General features: G+C 43.0%; 1 pseudogene; it reads right to left on the bottom strand.

Moving 5' to 3' along the window:
• Nucleotides 1-3,371: 3,371 nt before the first annotated feature.
• LOC102274947 (large ribosomal subunit protein eL20 pseudogene) lies at nucleotides 3,372-3,944 on the bottom strand (annotated as a pseudogene).
• Between the last annotated feature and the right edge of the window lie 18,219 nt (nucleotides 3,945-22,163).

Below are 22,163 nucleotides of genomic sequence, written 5' to 3' on the forward strand. Positions count from 1 at the left end.
ATAGTGTATGGGTAGGGCCACCCAGCAGAGAAGGCAATGGCACCCCACTCCAGTACTCTTGCCTGGAAAATCCCATGGACGGAGGAGCCTGGTGGGCTGCAGTCCATGGGGTCGCTGGGAGTCGGGCACGACTGAGCGACTTCACTTTCACTTTTCACTTTCATGCACTGGAGAAGGAAATGGCAACCCACTCCAGTGTTCTTGCCTGGAGAATCCCAGGGACGGCGGAGCTTGGTGGGCTGCTGTCTATAGGGTCGCACAGAGTTGAACACGACTGAAGTGACTTAGCAGCAGCAGCAGCGCCACCCAGACCCCTTATGCTGGTGAGACTAGCAGCGGAGGGAGCCTTCACCCTGGGCCTGCAGAGTAAAAGGAGGGAGTAATCATTGGTGAGAGCTGCTGAGATTTAGTGAGAGCTGCAGCCAAAGGAGAAGCTGCTTGCGTGGCTTCAGCAGAGGGACGAAGCTGCTGCCAGACCAAAGCTGGGCTGGAAGGGGCTCTGATTTCTGTTCCTCCCCTTTCCTTCTTCCCTCCCATTTCCTGCCAGTGTGCTCCAGGGGTGGAATCCATCCAGAAGCCGGAGACAAGGAAGCCCTCCTGGTGCAGGCACAGAGCAAGGCGGGGATGGGTGGGGAGCTGACCTGTCACCCCTGACAGTGCCCTGCACTGTGCCAGGCACCCTGAGAGGTGCTGCAGGTACAAAATGGGTGAGCCGCAGCCCTGTTCTAGAACGCAAGTCAGTGGTAACTCCAGGAGAGTGTGACGAAGACAAGCGCTGGCTTAGAATCATGTCCAGGTGAAAATCAAATGACAGCTCAGAAACAATCTAGAAGCTGGAATCCTCACACATAGTTCGATTTCTACGCACCAGTAGCCTCTGGACCAAAACCCTCATTGATAATTGATGCCTTCTTGTCTGTTTTTCTGACAGGGTCCTGCCAGGGAAATGCAGACCCTTGCTCCTTCAATATTCAGCGATGTGGTCTCCTCGTCAGTAAAGACTGTTTTACTAATAGCATTAAAAGGTGCTGTCAATAACATAGTAGTAAGGAGTAGAGACAGACTCCCACGGCACCCCCACCCATGTGTCACACCAGCTCAAGATGTTCTGTCATCTCAGAGGAGGCAAAACGGCTGCAACCGTGCAAAATATGATAAACCACGAAACAAAATAGGACATGACATCTGCTCCTTAAATAGTGAAACCTGAGCTGCAGCTTTATGGGTCTGGCAAACATGCTGTGTGTGTGGGTACCATTCTGAACACTGAAGATGAAGATAAACTATGTGGACTGGCTCCTGCAGTAGATGATTCCTTTCCCGTCTCAGTGTGTCTCCATCAGGGAGTAGAAGTGGGCATGGGTGTGGCAGGACTCCTGTCCCTAAGCATTGGTGACCCCTCTCCTGCAGTGACTGGCTGAAGGCAGATCCCCAAAAGCCCCAGGGGTTTGCTGGTTCCCTGAGCCCACTGAGGGAGCACCTGCTGACCAAGAGTGGACAAGAAATTTCATCCTAAATATTGTAGCTCAGTCTCAAATTGAAGTTCCACTGGGATTGTTAGGAAAAATGGAAATAAATTCTCAGTCAGAGGGATGAAAAGAATTGGTTTTGGTCAGAGAAGATTTGTTGATGTTTCTAAATGCCAGCAAACATGTGGCCAAAACATCCAAAAAGGACTCCGAGATTCCGTGATTCTGATGTGGTTTTTAGAAGAATTTCAAACTAAGTCATTTTGTTAGCTGACCCTGAGTACCAGTTCTTTAAGGAAAAGGAAAAGGGACACATATTTTGGCAACATTCCTCCCATGGCTGAGCCTGAGCCTCTGGGAAGGTGGGAAGGTTTCAATGAATTTTGTGGGCTCTTTTGCAAAGCCAAAACCTGACAGAGGTGGCGATTGTGAGTTCCTTTCTGAACAGCAATTGAAACCGAAAGAGCAGAAAGTTCAGTTTGGAACACAGGCTGTTCTAGTTGATTTTGTTCTCGGGGAGCTGCTATTTCCATCCACCCGACTGAGCTTTTTAAATGTGGACAATAGAGAAGTGATCCAGCTGGGAGGGTGGGGAGAGGAGCCCCAGGAGGTGACAACAGTGTACCCGTTGTTCAGCAGACACACCAGCACAACCGGGGACATGAGGGGTGTCGGCCGGGTTCTCAGGCTGATGAGGGCTCTGCTTCGCTTCCGTCCTGGCTGCTCCCTGTGAGGAAAGCTGTGGCTCCTCCTTGTCACCAGGGACTTGACAAGAACGAGGTGTTCCATGTTCCCGAGGAAAGAGTTCACGAACCTGAGGTTCCTTAGCAAGTAACGAGAGTTAGCATGCTGAGAGTGTCAGGCTTGTTGATTGTCTTTTCCGTGACTGTGTAAATGGTACTTTTTTCTTTTCTTTGAAAACTGGAGGTTTAAAGGGCCAGTTTTATTCATGGAAGGCTTCCTTGGTGGCTCAGATGGTAAAGAATCCTCCTGAAATGCAGGAGACCGGGTTCAGTCCGTGGGTTGGGAAGGTCCCCTGGAGAAGGAAATGGCAATCCACTCTGGTATTCTTGCCTCGAGAATCCTATGGACAGAGGAGACTGGTGGGCTATAGTCCATGGGGTCACAAAGAGTCAGACACGACTGAGTCTAAGACTTTATTCATGGAAAATTGGCTGGAAGAATGCTTTTGGGGTTAAGTGCCAAAGCACAGTTTCCTTCTCTTTTCCCCCTTTGAATGTAGTTAACCCATTTCGCACTGAGTGTTGAAAAATAAGCCAGGGAAACTGCAGCTGGGCCTGTCAGAGAGGGAGGCAGGGAGCCCCTGGCTCTGGGTGGGACAGGTGGGAAGGGGGTGGGGGTAGGGGGCAGGATGAGGAGGGGGAGAAGTGGGGCACTAGCATCTTCCTGCTCTCAGTTTTCTTCATACCAAAGAAGGAATCCCCTCCTCGTCTCCCTGTTTCTCTCCTTGATCCTGTGTTGGGTGCCCCTCCACCAACTACTCGTGTGTGCCTTAGGCAGGTTATGTAACTTTCTGTTAAAGGGAAATCATAATAGTCTTTAGGCATTCTGAGGATTCCTGGAGACAGTCCATCAGAAGCTCTTAGAATTGTGGAGAAAACAGTAGTTTCTTGGCAAATGCTGATAGACATCAGGGCTCCTCCTCCTGCTTCTGAGTCCTTCTGATCTCCCTGAGGCTCTTTGACCCCTAACTTGAGGCTGAGGGTGGGCCCTGGGTATAAGCAGTTAACTGGGGAAGTGGAGAAGAAGTATTTGTCCATAGAGTCCTCCTCACTTCTGGAAGCTGGTGAGAAGGTCAGTGACAACAGCTGACCCAGAGACCATAGTAAGCATTGAGGATTCAGTGATAAGGGGCCCTCGCTTCTTTTTTTTTAGGTTTTCCCACTAAGTTTTATTTGGGCAGACCTGTGGACAGAGGGCCTGCACCTAAAAGAAGGTGTTGGGCCTCTTGGTGGTGAAGCGTGGCTTGTGCTGGCCACGGAGGACCCGGTGGGGCAGCAGGAACTCGATCTTGGGGTCATGGAACTGCTTGACCGCTGGTCGGTGGCACTTGCTGGCTGCGATCTCCTCCACATTCAGGATCTGGATGGAGTGGGCCCGGGCTCGGTGCCGGGCACCCATGTCTCAGTAGCACTGGGTGATGGCGCCAGAGGTGGTCAGGTCCTGGTACCCCCGGTACATGTGGGTGCCGCTGTGGGAGTCCTGGCGTAGCCAGATGCTGAAGTTCTTCACTCGCAGGGGAGATTTCTCGAACACCTGTCCACAGTAGACAATTTCCCCTGAGGATTTCTTCATCTTCTTCAACTGAGACACAAAGTACCAGAAGTGGGACTTGGCAACAACATGATTAGGTGCAAAAATTCTCATGCAATAGAGGGGCGGTGTGCAGCATTTGGGGGTTGGCAGGCAGAGCCCCACCACCGTATACTCTCGAAGCATCCCTGAGGCCTTCATGGCGCTCTATCCACGATCGCCACCGCTCTTGAAAAGGCCAGTGTGTGCTGTTGATTGTGCCACACAGAGGGAGTGCTGAGGCACACAGATCTGTAGAGGGTGATGATATGTAAGAAAGAAACTACCTTGATGCAGAGAGAAGTATGTATAATGAACAGTAGTAGAAAGTGAAGGACTGCCTATAGATCAGGAGTAGCTCCAAAACTCAAGACTTGAGAAGACTCACTTGGGCTTGACCTGAGGCCACAGAGGCTTCCCAGGCCACACTAGTGGTAAAGAGCCCGCTTGCCAATGCAGGAGATGTGGGTTCGGTCCCTGGGTGGGGGAAATCCCCTTCTGTAGGAAATGGCAACCCCTTCCAGTGTTCTTGCCTAGGAAATTCCACGGACCAAGGAGACTGGTGGGCTAGTCCGTGGGACTGCAAAGAGTCAGACACGATGGAGTGACTGAACACTTGAGGCTATAGAAATGACGTTATTTCCCCAGTAGAACTGGGAGCTAAACACAGTGGAACAGGGAAGAGCAGCAGGCCTTTGTAGGGAGAGTTTTGAGATGGAAAGGGTTAAGGTCAGAGATCAGGCAGAAGTAATCTGCTGTCATTTTCACCATCAATAGCAAATGTTTGCTGAATCTCTGGACACTTTTATCTCATAAACAACACCCATGGACTTTGAAACCAGACTGTTTACATGGAACAATCCTACTTGTATAATGTGTTTACTGTAATTTTTCAGAACATAGTGAAAACTTTTATATTCTAAGTGACTGATTGAGGGGGCTTGCATGATAAATCTGTACTGAAGAGAAATGCATAGAAGAAATAGGGTAAAGGTTACAATATTAATAATTAAAAATATTAAAAATGCTGCACTCCCCTTCCCCTGCCCCCGCACTGAAACATGAAATATGAAACGCTCCTTTAGCCTCTATGGCAAAGACAGTGCAATGCATTCACCAAGCTCTATGACATTCAGTTCTTGGGCAAACAAGAAAATTACATTCCCAGTGCTCTTGCATCTAGTTGGAACCGTGAGGCTAGTTCTGGCCAGTTGAATATTAGTAGAAGTGATACAGCCACTAATGTTCCCTAGATCTTCTGCTCTTCTTTTTCCTTTCCAGGAGGCAGATGGAAGGAGACTAGATCCTGCCCAATCAATATCAGAATGCCGGTGGACTAGAAATAAAAGCAGCTGTGGCTTGATGAAATTTTAGGGTTATTTGTTGTGGAAGCCAGTGTTAACAACCCTGGATGGTACTGCCTCAGACAGCAAGAATAAGCAGTATTGAAATCCTATTATTAGAGTAACCATGGTGTTTCAGAGCAATAATAAATTTCTTTTGCCTTAAAATTTGGGGATGTTCCTGTTAAAGTGAGAATATAGAAGTATTAATATATTAAGCGACCGAAGTTCATGGTATTTGCTGCAGTCAGAGACACATAGAAAGGTGTAGATTCGTTCATTCATTTATTCAGTATTGAATAGACACCTACTATGTGCTAGGCAATGGCTGGATGCTAGAGGTACTGAGAGTTTTTCTGACTGGGAGTTTGTGAAGAGTTTGTTCATTGGGATGGAGAATTTTTTTAGGTCTGAATGAGAAACATCCACTTGCTGGGGTGTTTCCCCCCTAGTTTTTGTTTCTCAGTCACACCCAGCAAGGGCAAGGGAAGAGTTCTAAACTACGAGCACCTGGGCCCACTCTTTGTGGTGCAAGTGGAGACAACTCCTTGGCAGAGAGGCCCTGGGCTGAGAGCAGGGAGGAAAGGAAACCCTTGTGTATCCAAGCTGGTGGGTAGGAGAGGTCTGTTTACTTATTTATGTTAGTCAAGACAGTCAAGATTGGAGCCTGGAGAACTTCTGGGGAGCTCGGGATTCCTTGGAATTAGAATCTGTTAGAAGGTCTTGATGTCTAAAAATGATCATTGGTATTAAAATAAGCAAAAAAAGCAGTGCAGTTTTTTCCCACCTGTATGTATATGTCCTTTGGAATTTTTTTAGCCTTCTTAGTGTGAGGGACATTCTGAATAATGGGGTGAGGATCTGAAGCAGAATTTTAAAATATCATATGAGCAAATTCCATATGTATAGAAAGAGATAAAAGAATTATCTAACCGTTGATAGTTGTTTCACTTTTATGCAAAAAGTCTTCCTTAAGAGAAGGATGAATGACCTACTCATTTTTTTTTTAATTTTTTTGATGTGGACCATTTTTAAAGTCTTATTGAATTTGTTACAATATTGTTCCTGTTTATGTTTTGGTTTCTTGGTGGTGGGATCTTAGCTCTCCGGCCAGGGATTGAACCTGCACCCCTTGCATTGGAAGGTGAAACCGTAACCACTGGACCACCAGGGAAGTCCCTGCCTACTCTTAATATCAAGGATGAGACTCAAACAAGCTGATATCCTGGGAAAGGGGACAGAACATTTTGTATTTGATGAAGAGAGCCCTTCACTTAATATGTGGAGTTCTGGAGAAGGAGAGACCAATTGCATGAAGAGATCAGGCCTTCGTATGAGAAAGAAATGGGAATATTCCAGATCTGCTGAAGGCAGACTCCTCTTAGGCTGAACTGGAAGGCAGTTGAAGGTAGGAACACTTCCTAGATGACATGTTCACCCTGGCATGATTTCAAGCCTTTACAGAAAAAAATGGCTGAGCATCAGAGGGTGGACTTGTGCCTGCAAAATGGAAGAGATGAAACCTTGGAACTATAACCCAGAGCAGGGACAAGCAATCATTAGCTGGAGCAGGGCCAAGAGGGACAGTGGTGCCAATGGGCTGATGACAGCGTCCAGTTCTTTCTCTCCCTCTTTCATCATTTGATTTCTGGACGCTACTTGTGCTCTTGGACAATAAGGGGTGTGTATTGTGAAACTGTGAGGAGGGAGGAGGCAGTGCTTGAGAGGACAGAAAGGGTATACAAAACTTGGAACAAGTAAAAAAAAAAAAAATCATCATCATATTTTCACTCACAATAGTTTGCAGAGGTTGTGTAGACCATGCCAGCCTTCAGTATATCTAAATGAAGAATGGGATTGAAATCTAGCCCCTAAATACATGCATTAAAGGCATATAGGGTGTGTAGCTATGGTGAAACAGATAATGGGCACAGAATTTGTAGCTGCCCTTTGAGCTTGGTCTGGCCTGAACATGTGAACAAGATGAATAATACATAAGAACAATGAGATCTATTCATTTATCTGAGCTAGTTTTGAGAAACAGAAACCAAATTATAATGGTTGCAGTACTGACTTAAAGGAGAACAGCAATTCATGTAAAACAGGTTCTTCAAAACTAGTTAACATACAGACTTCTTTTAAGGGAAATTTTACAGATTTCCACCACTGACTTAAATTATCTCTGCTGCTGCTAAGTCGCTTCAGTCGTGTCTGACTCTGTGCGATCCCATAGACTGCAGTCCACCAGGCTCTCCCATTCCTGGGATTCTCCAGGCAAGAACACTGAAGTGGGTTTCCATTTCCTTCTCCAATGCATGAAAGTGAAAAGTGAAAGTGAAGTCGCTCAGTCGTGTCCGACTCTTAGCGACCCCATGGACTGCAGCCTACCAGGCTCCTCTGTCTGTGGGATTTTCCAGGCAAGAGTACTGGAGTGGGGTGCCATTGCCTTCTCCAAAATTATCTCTGCCATAATGATATGGTCTTTCTTTTCTCCTTTTTTTTTGTGCTTGGGGACAAGTGGTGGTAGTTTATTCGCTAAGTTGTGTCTGACTCTTGCGACCTCATGTACGACTTACTGTAGTCCGCCAGTCTCCTCTGTCCATGAGATTCTCCAGGCAAGAATACTGGAGTGGCTTGCCATTTCCTTCTCCCGGGGATTTTCCTGACTCAGGGATCGAACCTGGGTCTCCGTGGAGATTTTTAAATCTTGAGTTTCTGATTTTTTAAAAAATCAGATTTGGAGAATTTCAACCATTATCTCTTCCAATCTTTTCTTTTATCATCACACTCACCCCAGTTAATCCAATAACATATAACTAAGTTGCTTGAAGTTGTTCCATAGCTCACTGATACTCTGTTTTATGTTTTTCAGTTTTTCCCATTTCTCAGGGACTACTCTCCTACACAGCTGGATGCCCAGTGTCTGAAAATCATTGTTTTATATGTTTTCACCCTGTTTCTTTCTTTTTTCCCCCCAGTAATTCCAGCAGGAAGGTACAGGTCTTGGCTACTCCATCTTGGTTGAAAGGTGAATGAAACCATCAAGAGTAACTTTAAAATTTCTCTCTCAAAAAATAGGAACCATTCTTTCTCCCAGAAGCCTTCAGGAAATGTGTCTTTCAGGTTCACTAATCATGAATGGTCATGTGTTGACTGCAAAGCCATAATTCTTGCAGCACATGACTAGCTCTGTGGTTCTGCTCAAACAATTCACCTGCCTCATACCCTCCCCGGCCACCAAAGTCCTGCCTTAGAGAAGCACAGTTTCCTCATCACAGACCCTGAGACAGTTTTGTGCACAGAGAGAAGCCTTGCTGCTTGAAGGGTACTCATGAGACCAGAACTATGGGTACCACCTGGAGGTTTGTTAGAAATACAGAATTTCAGGCCTCCCCCTCCCAGCCTACTCAATCAGAATCTGTAGTTTAATACGACCCCTGCATGCTTCATGTACACATTAAAGTTTGAGAAGCGCTATGGTTAGATCTAGATGTCCTTCTGTGACTTCTCAGAGTCCTCTCCAGGGTAGTGATTCTTTAACTCAATAGCAGATGACCTGGGCAGTCTTGATCATTCCAGTGAGGTGTGTTTAACTGTCTTATCGATGTTGTGACTCTGGTTAAGGTTGTATTGTCAACAAACATGTTTTCTTCAAACTCTTCACAACTTGGAGTCACACAGGAGAGCTGATCTCTGAAGATCCCAGGTGCACAGCTGCACTGGATAAGCACAAGCTAGACATGAATATCCAGGGGACGTGGCCTTGAATGTCAGAAGCACTGTACTTATGCTGTTCCACTGGGGTTATCAGGTGGTTATAAATCATGAAACTTTCAGGACCTTCACAGATAATATACTTCATTCTGTACTAGCTTAGGAATGTTGGCGTTATCTTATAGAATGGTGATAGTGACAGGTCTGAAATCTGACTTTCAGTTTTCTAATTTACAGGGCAAGAAAACTGACTTCTCTGGACCTCACTTTTTTGTAAATTGAAGGGATTAGATTGCTAGTGAAAGTGTTAGTCACTCAGTCATGTCACTCTTTGTGACCCCATGGACTGTAGCCCACCATGCTCCTCTCTCCCTGGAATTTTTCAGGCAAGAATACTGGAGTGGGGTGCCATTCCCTTCTCCAGGGAACTTTCCTGACCCAGGGATTGAAACTGAGTCACCTGCAATGGTAGGTGGATTCTTTATCAACTGAGCCACCAGGGAAGTCCAGATAATATCTTTACTATAGCTGTAAAACTTGACTGTGATCATGCAGAGCACACTCTGTATGAGTTTATGAAGACTGAAAATGATGAACATAGACAGACAGAGACTTGGAAAGGACTTTGAACGACTACTAAGATTACTCCTCCAGAAACATCACAAAGCAGGACGTGGAGCTCACTGTGACATGGGGAGACAGGCTATGACTGCAGTTATGAGACTGACTCACGTGCTCCAAGTTCAGATGCCTTACAGGGACACTACTTATAGAAACAGAAAGGAACATTCTGTCTACTTCTGCTTCTGCAGGAGGCGAGGTCTTACCTAGACAAGTATGAGCTTTGCTGCTTCAGCTTCTTCATTTAGTGAAGGTTCAGTGATTGTGGCTTGATATGTGTTCAGCACCAGAAGCTTCTTTTTTAAAAAATTAATTGCAAAGGATTTAAAAAATATAGAAAATGATAAGTACTAACAAATACTAACATTTTGTCATATTTCCTTTAGATCCTTTCTTTTCTCTATAGAAATTACTTACACCTACAGTTAGTCACAACCATTCCTATGTGTACTCTCAAATCATGATTTTGAAGTTCTCTCCCTTTGAAACTAGAGATTGTAATTTTATAGCAATTACTCTTACATTAAAAAAATACTCTAAAAAGTCAAAATTGATATGTCTACCCTATTTCTGAGCAAAAGAATGACTTTAGAATTCTGTAATTTAAATCACCTTCTTTATCTCCTATTTTTTAAGTATCTTAGTTTTACTTCATTTGAATTCCTCTCTTCAGTAGTCATTATTATTACCTTTATTTCAGATAGTGAACGAGTATTTACCAACGTACTTACCAAGTTCTTTGATCCATACTGGTTTTTCATCTCCACATGTTTCTTTTCTATTAAATTTTCTTTTTCTAAAGTACATTCTTTAGTAGTTCTTTCAGGGGCTGTTTGAAAATACACACTTTGTTTCATCCATCCTCTTGAATGATATTAGCAGATATTTTTCCTCAGCACTTTCTGTTATTTTGTGGTCTTTGTTTTTTTCCTGTTGAGAAGTCTGCTTTAGTCTAATTGTTGACTTTGTAAGCCATCTTTTTTTTATTGTTGTTCTGAATACTAGAATTTTCTTATCACTGGTGTTACGTAGTTTTACTTGGATGAATCTAAGTGTGGATTTTTACTAGTTTAGCTTAGTATTTATTGTGATTCTTAAATCTGAACATTTAAGTCTTTCATTAATTCTGGAAAATTCTTATTGACTATTGCCTCTCCCCCAGTCCTCTGTTCTTTCGTTTGTGATTTCTAGACATTGTCTCAACTCCTCTACTTCAGTAGTTAATTTTGCATACTTCCTGGAGAATATGGATTTTATCAAGTACAGACTCCCACTAATTCCTACCCCAAACTACAGATGTATTAATATATGCACCTCTTTTCATTTCAAGACACAGGTTTTGGTGTGAAAATCAAGTTCATATTTGTGTTCCATTATTAGTAGGTGTTAGTTAACAATTTTCAAACCTCAGTTTTAGACTTGAACAGAGGTCCTCAGTGAAGATAAGTGTCTAGCAGATGATAATTAAAAAATTGTCATCATATCATTCGCTCAAGGCAAATTCCTACACCTGTGTTCAGTGTCCATCTCCTCTGCAGTTTTCAATATTCTCTTTTTCTCTAATATTTTCAACTTCTTCAACTCTACTCGATCTCACCTCGAAGACTATAATAATATCCAGGGTTTTTTTCTTCCATAACAATAAGTGCTGTTCCCTGAGATCTCCTTCCAGTTATCAACCTTTTATCTTCCTTTCTCTGAAAGGCCTTCGGCTACATTCTGCAAATTATTCTTCCCAAATCCCTTTTCAACCGACTTTTTGTCTTTTTTCACAAACTTAGCTGTGGGTTGCTGTATAACATAGGGAGCTCAGCCTGGTGCTGTGATGACGTGGAGGGGTGGGATGGTAGTGGGGTGGGAGGGAGGTGCAAGAGGGAGGGGACATATGTATACTTATGGCTGATTCATACTGTTGTACGGCAGAAACCAACACAACATTGTAAACCAATTACACTTCAGTTAAAAATAATAAAAAATAAAATTCTGTTTAAAATATCTTACTTTTGCATGTAATCAGTCACTTTAATTATGAAGATGGTGATAATAACTATATTGAGCCCTTGCTTTTGGCTAGGCGTTGGGCTAAGTGCTTCATACCAGTGTCCCATTCAATCTTTATAACAACATAGTGAAGTAAGAACAATTATTATTCCTATTCTACAGATGTTGAACTTAAGATTTAGAGAAATAGAACAACGTGTCTGAGTCATATTCCTGGTAAACGGGAAGTTGGGACTTGAAGCCAAAGTTCCTTGAAACCAACTAATTGGAGTCACTAGATTAAGCTGCTTGTGCTACTTTGAGGATTCCAGTTACATCATCCAATCAGAGTCCTCAGTATTTAAGCCTGCCAGGTTTTCTGATATTTGTAGTCTATAGTGTCCTGTAGTTGACCTAGACTATAATGCTTTAAGTCCCTTAAGGGTTGGGTTTCTGGTATGCCTAAATTTTGTATTTGTATTTTTTAATGTATTTATTTATTTTTGGCTGCATTGGATCCTCATTGCGGCTGTCAGTCTTCTCTCTAGTGGGGGGGCGTGGTCTCAGTAGTTGTGGCTCTCAGGCTTAGTTGCCCTGAGGCGTGTGGAGCCTTCCCCGACCAGTGACTGAACCCACATCCCTTGCATTGGCAAGTGGATTCTTAACCACTGGACCACCAGGAAAGTCTCATTTTTTGTATTTTTAATTTTTTAGCACCTAGCACAATGACTTGAACACAGTAGGTATTTGAATTTATCTTGAATGAAAGATTTTATTCTTTACCGTTTCTGTTTGTTAGGCCCTCCTTCAACTCTTCCATTCATTTGAACATTTAATCCAGTGATTTTTCTGGAGCAAAGAGGTGGCAGAGCCTCTCTGAGGAAGAGGGGCTCATGTCTGGAATGTTCTGATTCGTAGTCAGACACATGATCATTGAACCACTGGCCCCCCTAGGAAGGGCTCATGTCTAAATCACCTGGGAGAGCTTTTCAAACCTATATATTCCTTTACTGTCATCTTGATTCTCCTCTCTATGGGGCATGTTTTCTAGTGTCCTGACTGAGCCACTGAAAGAAATATGTTATAACCTTCCTGTGTACTCAGTTCAGTTCAGATCAGTCACTCAGTTGTGTCCGACTCTTTGAGACCCCTTGGACTGCAGTATGCCAGGCTTCCCTGTCCATCACGAACTCCTGGAGCTTACTCAAACTCATGTCCATTGACTTGGTGATGCCATCCAACCATCTCATCCTCTGTCGTCCCCTTCTCCTCCCGCCTTCAATCATTCCCAGCATCAGGGTCTTTTCAAATGAGTCAGTTCTTCACATCAGGTGGCCAAAGTATTGGAGTTTCAACTTCAGCATCAGTCCTTCCAATGAATATTCAGGACTAATTTCCTTTAGGATGGACTAGTTGGACCTCTTTGCAGTCCAGGGGACTCTCAAGAATCTTCTCCAACACCACAGTTCAAAAGCATCACTTTTTCGGTGCTCAGCTTTCTTTATAGTCCAATTCTCACATCCATAGATGACCGCTGAAAAAACCAAAGCTTTAACTGTGTATTAGGAGGACAAAAAACTTCAGAACTCCTGAAAATTAGGTACTATATATTCCTACTTAAATATCCCATGCACACAAATTTTGTCATTTCATATTCCTGAACTTCTCAGGAATTCCTTTTTCATCATGGAGATGTTAGACTCATAGAAAGAACTAGAAAGGACCTAATATTACCTGATCCATGTTTCATATTTTTCATATTTCATTGATAAGGAACCTGAGGCCTTGAGAATTTAAGCAGTGCTTCCATGGTTGTATCCTTTGCAATGGTTGGCAAAATGTCAGGCACATAAAAATGTGCTCAATAAATACTCATTATAAGGATGAAAAAAATAGAAATAAAAATAATATTGATTTCAAAGTTGTCCTGCCTTTCTCCTATGCCTCAGGGCAAAAATGCTGTATTCTAACCAAGTCCAATCACAAATGCCCAATCAGAAAAACATTAATTGGACCCTTCCTGCCTCTGCTATTCTCTCTTATCTTTGAGTTCTTGGGGTATTATTGTAAGATATATTGTATGATTTAGTGCTTATTGTTCTTATTATCTTTCTGTGCATTTTTAATATCTTTCTGTGTTTTGCCTTCTGCCCATTAAATGCTCTGAGAGCATCTGAGTTCATATAGCTTTGCCTCCCTCCCCCACACCTAACCCTGGAACAGCTGAGTTCTAATAATGGTTAACAGTGGGGATTTTGTAATGGTTAATAAGTTCTTTTTCATTGATTACTGATAGATTAACTGATGCCTAACTTCTAAGTAAAGCTGCTATATAGGTAACAATTACCTTTTTTGAATTGAATAATGTCATGTGACATAGCTTTAAAAGTAAACAAGTGAAGGTTAAATTCTCTTTTCAGTGTAACTATAGCAAAAAACACATTGTGCTGACTCCTTCTTAGAGACCTCAAAAGTGCATATTTTGAATGTAGCTTCCTGTTATTTACGAACATGTGATCTTAGTCTGCAAAGATTAGCACATTTGAGAACAATGTATTATTTACTTATTGCACAATCACAAATCCACAGCCTTGTGAATGTTAATGTTTTCTGGGAATGATAACATACTTTGGAAAGAAAAAAAGCTGCAAAATAGTCAGAAGGTATCCATAGTTTTGGAGCCTTAATTCTGTTACACAGGAAGAGACAAACATGTAGAGCCCACAATGGCAATAAATTAGCCTGGAGTTGGGAGACTAGAGTTCTAGTTCTGCTCTGGTTCAAGCCAGCTGTGAGACTGTGAATAAGCCTGTAAATCTTGCTGGACCTATAGCTTCTCATCTTTGAAACCAAAGGATTTATTGGTGATGTCTCTTTCAGTTCTAAGATTCTCCTATTTATTTGAAACAACAACCACCGTAATAGGAAGTATATATAATGGTGATAGAAAGTAGCACTGGAAAGATGGATTGTACAATGTAGAGGAATAAACTCATGATCTTTTGATAGAAAAAGTTAGTCACTTAGTCATGTCCAACTCTTTGTGACCCATGGACTCTAGCCCACCAGGCTCCTCTGTCCATGGAATTCTCTAGGCAAGAATACTGGAGTGGGTAGCCATTCCCTTCTTCAGGGCATCTTCCTGAGCCAGGGATTGAACCCAGGTCTCCTGCATTACTGCCAGATTCTTTACCGTGAACGACCAGGGAAATCCAGAAAGATTTTGAAGTCCATAGATAATGTTTTGCTACATGAGTGAGACCAAGTTATAACTGGATGAGTTTCACAAAGCTGGGAACTTTTCCACAGTTCTCCATCAGTTGTTTTGTATTCTGTCTGGGAACATGAAGACCAAATCTTCATGGTCTCTGTGACCAAAACTTTGTAGTAATTTCTTCAAAGGTATCATCCCATTCATCTCAAAGTCCACTTGATGTGAAAGGTGGCCTGTGGCTAAGAATAACTGGCTCTGTGAAGCCTATTCTGGGTGACTAGTCCGCATGCCTTTTTTTTTTTTTTTTTTGAGGTTGCTGTTGGTTGCTCTTTCTCTGCCTGCTTCTGAGTTGATCCTGGCTCAGTATTATGTGATGAGTGGGCTTGTTAGCTCTTTTAACTAAGAGACGTACCGTGGCTGAGTGATTGAGGTTTACAAGATAAACTAACTAAGTGGAGGATAAACTTATAAAGCAGCTCCACAAAGATTCATGGAAAATCAGGAACGGCTGGGGTTTTAGGTCTCAGGGAAAGAACAACAACAGGATTTGGGAAGTAGAAGAACTGATAGAGGCCTAATAGTTGAAATGCCTTGCTGAACCCTCAGCACTGGAGTTTGTTCTCTTTACTGGAGCATTGCCATCATGTGACTCAGTCATGTTCTTATCTTTGCTTCTCTTTGTGTGTGGTCGCTTATCCTCTCAAAACAACTTCCTGAGGCTGTTCTCAGTCAAATTCCTGAGGCAGAATTTACCCATCTAACTGACAGTCATCATCTTCTGTTTGGGGCTGTGTGCAGAAAAGTCACCGTGGTCAGGCCTGAGACTGCTATCTGTAGAAGGGGCCAGCTTGCAAGACTGGCCTTTGGCTGTTATCTGGGTGTTTCTATCATTCTTAAAACTGATAAGGGTAGTTCTCTGCACCTTGTTCGCGCAAACAAGGATATTTATGCTGAGCATCTGCTTTCTTTCTGGGAGTCTGGGATTCTGATGCATGCTAGGCAGAGAGTGCAGGTGAGGGCATCCCCCAAGAAAAATAAAAGTGTTGAATGCTTTGTTTCTAGTAGGCTTTCCTGGACAGAAACATTGCACACATATGACTGCATTTTTCATTCCTGGAGAAAGTAATGTGTTCAAGGGTATTCTTCATAGGAAGAGAGCACAGGAAGCCTGTGCATGGATTTCTCTAGATTCTGTGTGTCTTTTTCCATTAGGATCTGTGTATCCTTCCTCCATCACTGCAATAGATCTTTTTTAAAAGATTTTTTGGTGTGGACCATTTTTAAAGTCTTTATTGAATTTGTTACAACATTACTTCTGTTTTACATTTTGGTTTTTTGGCCCCAAGACATGTGGGATCTTAGCTTCCCCATCAAGGATCGAACTCACACCCTTTGCATAGGAAGGCGAAGTCTTAACCATTGGACTGCCAGGGAAGTCTCCATAATAGATCTTAACCAAGAGTTCAACTATATGTTGAGTCCCATGAGTGCCTGTAGCAAATTTCTGAATATAGGGATTGTCTTGGGGATCCCAACAGGCTACCTCAAAAGACCCAGGCCAACTTAGGTCTTGGCTGTCCTTGGGCCAAGAGTTCCACACTGGTCCCATCGATTGCATATAGGGGAAAGAGGGTGGAGTCATGCTTGGCCTCTCTGGCATATGGAATGGTCTGCAGCAGTAGTTCTCAACTCAGGCTGCAAAACAATCATCTATGATGACTTTAAAAATTAGGCCCCATCCAGAATTAATCGGAGCCTTATTTATTATTAATCCAGGATTAATCTGTGGGATTGAGCCTGGATAGTGACATTTTTCAAAGCTCTTCAGGGATTGTAATGTACTGCCAGAGCTGGGACTATGTCCTGGAGCAGTTTTCCCCTGCAGGGCTCGCAGTGGCAATTTCCTTTGGTAGGTGACTGTAGGCTTGGGAGCATTGTGACTCATCTGGCCAGTATAATGCACACTTTTCACATGAAGAAATGAAGAGCCATGTCTTCAGACATCCTAAAAAATCGATGCAATTGCTTAGTTCTGGAACAAGACTCTGGGAATTGTGTCATTTTAGGGGTTCTACTGAGGCCATCATTATAGCATAAAGTTTATGTTGACCACCTTCTGTGCTTCCAAATGGGTAGTAAAACCAGCAAGGGAAAAAAGCATTAAAATATATATAGCCATTGGCACATAATCCTGAACATGCTGTTCCCCAAAATCTCTCTCTTATGAAATAATGTCACATGTGTTTTTCAGGGGTGATTCAAAGATCCATGCTAAATTATTTATCTTGATTAGAGAGATTCTCACTTTGTCTTTAGAAAAGCTGGTTGTCAGGAAGCCCCAGTAGGTGGTATTGTGATCATCCTTCCATTCAGTGCAGGGGACACAGCAGTTGACCTTGGAGAATGGTGGGGGTGGGTTCCTCCCCCAGTCTCCCTGTTGCTGGCTTCCTTACAGCCTCCAGTGCCAGAGCTGCTGGACAAACCAGTTCCAGCTCCTTAGAGCAGCTTTCATCGGGTCCATCTACGTTAATGAATGTCCTGCTCACAGGATGCCTGGCAAAGCTGGAGTAGCCTTCATCAGGTCCATCTACCTTAATGCAGTGTCCTGCTCACAGTGGATGCCTGGCAAATATTTGTTGAATTGACTTGATGTGATGATGAAACTCCTGGAAGAAAGAACTGCTGCCGACAGAGGGGAGCTCACCACCCTCCCTCCCTCCCTGTTTTCTGTAGAGCCCGAGGCCGCTCTGTAAAGTGCCACTTGGATAAAAGCAGTTCTTTTCTCTATGGAGGCAGCCTTGGCTTGGTCGTCCATAAGAAATATTCTGATGCTGGTTTAGGATATAATTTTTTCCTCATGATGAAAGTGAAAGGCTAAATTGCTCACTCTTTGTGACCCCATGGACTGTAGCCCTCCAGGCTACATGGGATTTCCCAGGCAAGGATACTGGAAGGGGTAGCCATTCCTTTCTCCAGGGGATTTTCCCAATCCAGGGATCAAACCCAAGTCTCCCGCATTGTGGGCAGATTGTTTACCATCTGAGTCACCAGGGAAGCCCTTTCCTTATGACAGCTGTAGGGTATTTGTAAGAGACCTGGAGTACCTGGGGCGCCACCCCATCACCCTGCACAGCTTCCACTGGCCCTTGCACAGTTGGAGATAAACAGGACTTGACTTCAGCCTCCAGCCTCCCCTTCTTGGAACTGGTATCTTTCTTATCCCCACATGCTGTGTATTCTCTCAAGCTGTCCCCCACCAAAACCTGCTTTATGAAAGGGCTTAAAACTCATTCACCTTAAGAACTTTGGGTTTAAATACTGTTGTGACTTTCTGCATTTTAAGAACATCAGTGAACAGACCTTCAGGTGGAGGAGGTTTCTTTTGGAAGGGGTGGTACAAAGGCACTGAGGGGGTTACTTTTGGTACCCTTGGCAGCCCGGCTGGGTCCCCTCCTGTATATAGGCTGGCTGCATCCTGGGGCAGCCTGGCCCTGGCTCAGACATGTGGGCCTGGAGGCATCCTGATGCTTAGGACCGCTGCTAAGAGCAGCAGAGGAGCAAGCCCCCATCCTTCCCCCGCCACTTCATGGTCTCCGAAACATTTCATTTCGCCATTCTGTTTTGTTTCCCTTTGGCAAGCTAACCTAGGCGTCTGGCAGCTGCAGTGCCGAGTCAGCAGGAACAGTTCTGTTTTTTTCTTAGCAGCTGACACCGGCTCAAATGTGAACGAGTTCTCAATCCCCGACTGTGCTTTTGGAAGATTTCCTAAACATGAGGAGGCTGCTAAAAGAACCCAGAGTCTGAAAATGTTAGGAAATTCTATACCAAGAGGCCTGAAGAAATGCTATTCAAGTGAAACCACCATGAAACCAGAAAACAATATTCTTATGTGTTGGGGAGCTTAAATACCCAGAAACAGCACTTCATAAATAGCTAGCAATGAAACTATACCATGAAAAAAAAAAACAAAAAACAAAACAACCAGACTGCAAAATAGAGTGTGCAGGTTGATCTGTTATGGTAAAATACAGGCTGTATAAAGTTTGTTGCTGTTCAGTTGCTCAGTCATGTCTGACTCTTGTGATCCTATGGACTGTAGCCTGCCAGGCTCCTCTGTCCATGGGATTCTTTACCACTGGGCCACCCGGGAAGCAGGCTATATAAAGTATATATACCATTCAATGTTTGCTTACTATGTGCCAGGCACTTTCAGTGCTTACCTACTGTATGTTATTGTATACAACTGACAAATCCCCAGGAAGGCAGGCCGTATGATCTCCATTTCATAGATGAGAAAATGGAGGCTCATGAAGCTTCCAACTTGCCCAAACTTGCCCAAAGTCACATTGATAATGTGTGGGAAAAGTCCATGCTCCATTAGAATATTTTGAACCATTACTATTGGGTTGAACCATTACTATTGGTTTTTTAGTGGAAAAACCTCACAAATTTTTTGCAACCATATATATATATATCTACCTATGTATCTATCTGCAAGGATAAATCATTGGTGATAAATCATATTAGTTGATGGATTTTTATTTTCTTCATTTTGCTTATGTATATTTTCTAATTTATCTTCAATGAACATCTTTTCTTAATAGAAAGTTAATTTTTTCTAACTGAGAAACTTATACCAGATGCCAAATAGTTTTTAGATGAGTTAAACATTTACTGTGAAAGGATGATTAGAAAGTTTTGAGAGAACTCTCTTTATTCCTTTTGTGAAACTATAAAGACTTCTGTATTAGTATGCTAGGGCTTCCATAATGTACCATCTAGGCTGGGTGCCTTAAACAATAGAAATTCACTTCCCCACAGTTCTGGAAGTTAGAAGTCCAAGATCAAGGTATGGTCAGAGTTGGTTTCTTCTGAGGCTCACTGTCTTTGGCTAACAGATGGCAGTCTTCTTGTGTCTTCATCTGGTTGTTTCCTGTGTGTGCATGTGTCATAATCTCTGTATAAGGATACCAGTTATATTGAATTAGTGCCCTCCCACATTACCTCATTTTACTCTAACTACCCCTTTAAAGGCACTGTCTTCAAACATAGTCACATTCTTTGGTCCTGGGGGTTTGGTCTTCAACATATGTATTTTGGGATTACACAATTCAGCCTGTAACAACTTCCATCTTAGAAATGTCTAACCAAAATAACTCAAATTAAAAATTAATACCAGTGATGAAAACGACATTAACAGATGTTTGAGGATATCCTTGTTGTTGTTTTTTAGTCACTCAGTTGTGTCCGATTCTTTGTGACTCCATGGACTGCAGCACACCAGGCTTCCCTGTCCTTCGCAATCTCCCAGAGTTTGCTCAAACTCATATCCATCGAATCAGTGATGCCATTCAACCATCTCATGCTCTGTCGTCCCCTTTTCGTCCTGCCCTCAATCTTTCCCAGCATCAGGGTCTTTTCAAATGAGTCAGCTCTTCACATCAGGTTGCCAAAATATTGGAGTTTCAGCTTCAACATCAGTCCTTCCAATGAATATTCAGGGTTGATTTCCTTTAGGATTGACTGGTTTGATCTTCTTGCTGTCCAAGGGACTCTAAAGAGTCTTCTCCAGCACCACATTTTGAACATCAATCCTTCTGTGCTTAGCCTTCTTTATGGTCCAACTGATATCCATACATGACTACTGGAAAAAGCATAGCTTTGACTATACAGATCCTTTGTAGGCAGTGATGTCTACTTTTTAATACACTGTCTAGGTTTGTCATAGCTTTTATTCCAAGGAGCAAACATCTTTAATTTCACGGCTGCAGTTACCGTCCGCAGTGATTTTGGAGCCCAAGAAAATAAAGTCTATTACTATTTCCATTTTTTTCCCCATCTATTTGCCATGAAGTGATGGGACCAGATGCCATGATTTTGGTTTTCTGAATGTTGAGTTTTAAGCCTGCTTTTTCACTTTCCTCTTTCACCTTCATTATAAAGAGGCTCTTTAGTTCCTCTTTATTTCCTGCCATATGTGTGTGTATGTTAGTTGCTCAGTCATGTTCAACTCTCTATGACCTCATGGACTGTAGCCTTCCAGGCTCCTCTGTCCATGGAATTCTCCAGGAAAGAATACTGAAGTGGGTTGCCATTCCCTTCTCCAGGGGATCTGATCTTCCTGACCCAGGGATCAAACTCGGGTCTCCCAGATTGCAGGCAGATTCTTTACCATCTGAGCCACCAGAGAAGCCACCAGTATCATCTGAATATCTGAGGTTATTGATATTTCCCCTGGCAATCTGGATTCCAGCTTGAGCTTCATCCAGGCTGGCATTTTGCATAATGTACTCTGCATGTACGTTAAATAAGCAGTGTGACAATATATAGCCTTGATGTACTCCTTTCCCAATTTGGAACCAGTTCGTTACTCTATACCTGGCTCTAATTGTTGCTTCTTGACCTGCATACAGATTTCTCAGAAGGCAGGTAAGGTGGTCTGGTATTTCCACCTCTTTAAGAATTTTCCACAGTTTATTGTGATCCACACAGTCAAAGACGTTAGCATAGTCAGTGAAGCAGAAGTAGATGTTTCTCTGGAATTCTTTTGCTTTTTTTCAGATCCAACAGATGTTGGCAATTTGATCTCTGGTTCCTCTGCCTTTTCTAAAACCAGCTTGAACATCTGCAAGTTCTCAGTTCATGTACTGTTGAAGTCTAGCTTAAAGGATTTTGAGCAGGACCTTGCTAGCATGTGAAATGAGTGTAATTGTGCAGTAGTTTGAACCTTCTTTGGCATTGCCTTTCTTTGGGATTGGAATGAAAACTGACCTTTTCCAGTCCCATGGCCACTGCTGTTTTCCAAATTTGCTGGCATATTGAGTGCAGCACTTTAGCAGCATCATCTTTAAGGATTTGAAATAGCTCAGCTGGAATTCCATCACTTTCACTAGCTTTGTTTGTAGTGATGCTTCCTAAGGCCCACTTGACTTCACATTCCAGGTTGTCTGGCTCTAGGTGAGTGATCATACCATCCTGGTTACCAGGTTATTGAGAATTTTTTTTTGTATTGTTCTTCTGTGTATTCTTGCTACCTCTTCTTAATGTCACCTGCTTCTGTTGAGGATATCCTGTGTCTTCTCAAATACCTCATTCATGAAATAACAGTATTTTTAGAGTAAACCTTATGTGATTTTCCCAAAGACTCCAAAAAGAGCCAAAGAAACGTCTAATACTGATAATGGTGGTGGTTTATTTGCTCAGTCATGTCTGACTCTTTGCGACCCCATGAACTGTAGCCCTCCAGGTTCCTCTGTTCATGGAATTTCCAGGCAAGAATATTGGAATGGGTTGCCATTTCCTTCTCCAGAAAATCTTCCTGACCCAGGGATCGAACACTGGTCTCCTGCATTGTAAATGGATTCTTTACTGACTGAGCAACCAGGTAAGTCTAATACTGATACTATAGATATGCAATTGTCACACAATAGGAATTCAGACTGCTATGACAATCTTCACTAAATCATACTCTACCGGGGTCCAGCCCCGGTTGGATCCAGGGATTCCCTC

Source organism: Bos mutus, chromosome 20 (genome assembly GCF_027580195.1).
Source record: "Bos mutus isolate GX-2022 chromosome 20, NWIPB_WYAK_1.1, whole genome shotgun sequence".
NCBI lineage: Eukaryota > Metazoa > Chordata > Mammalia > Artiodactyla > Bovidae > Bos > Bos mutus.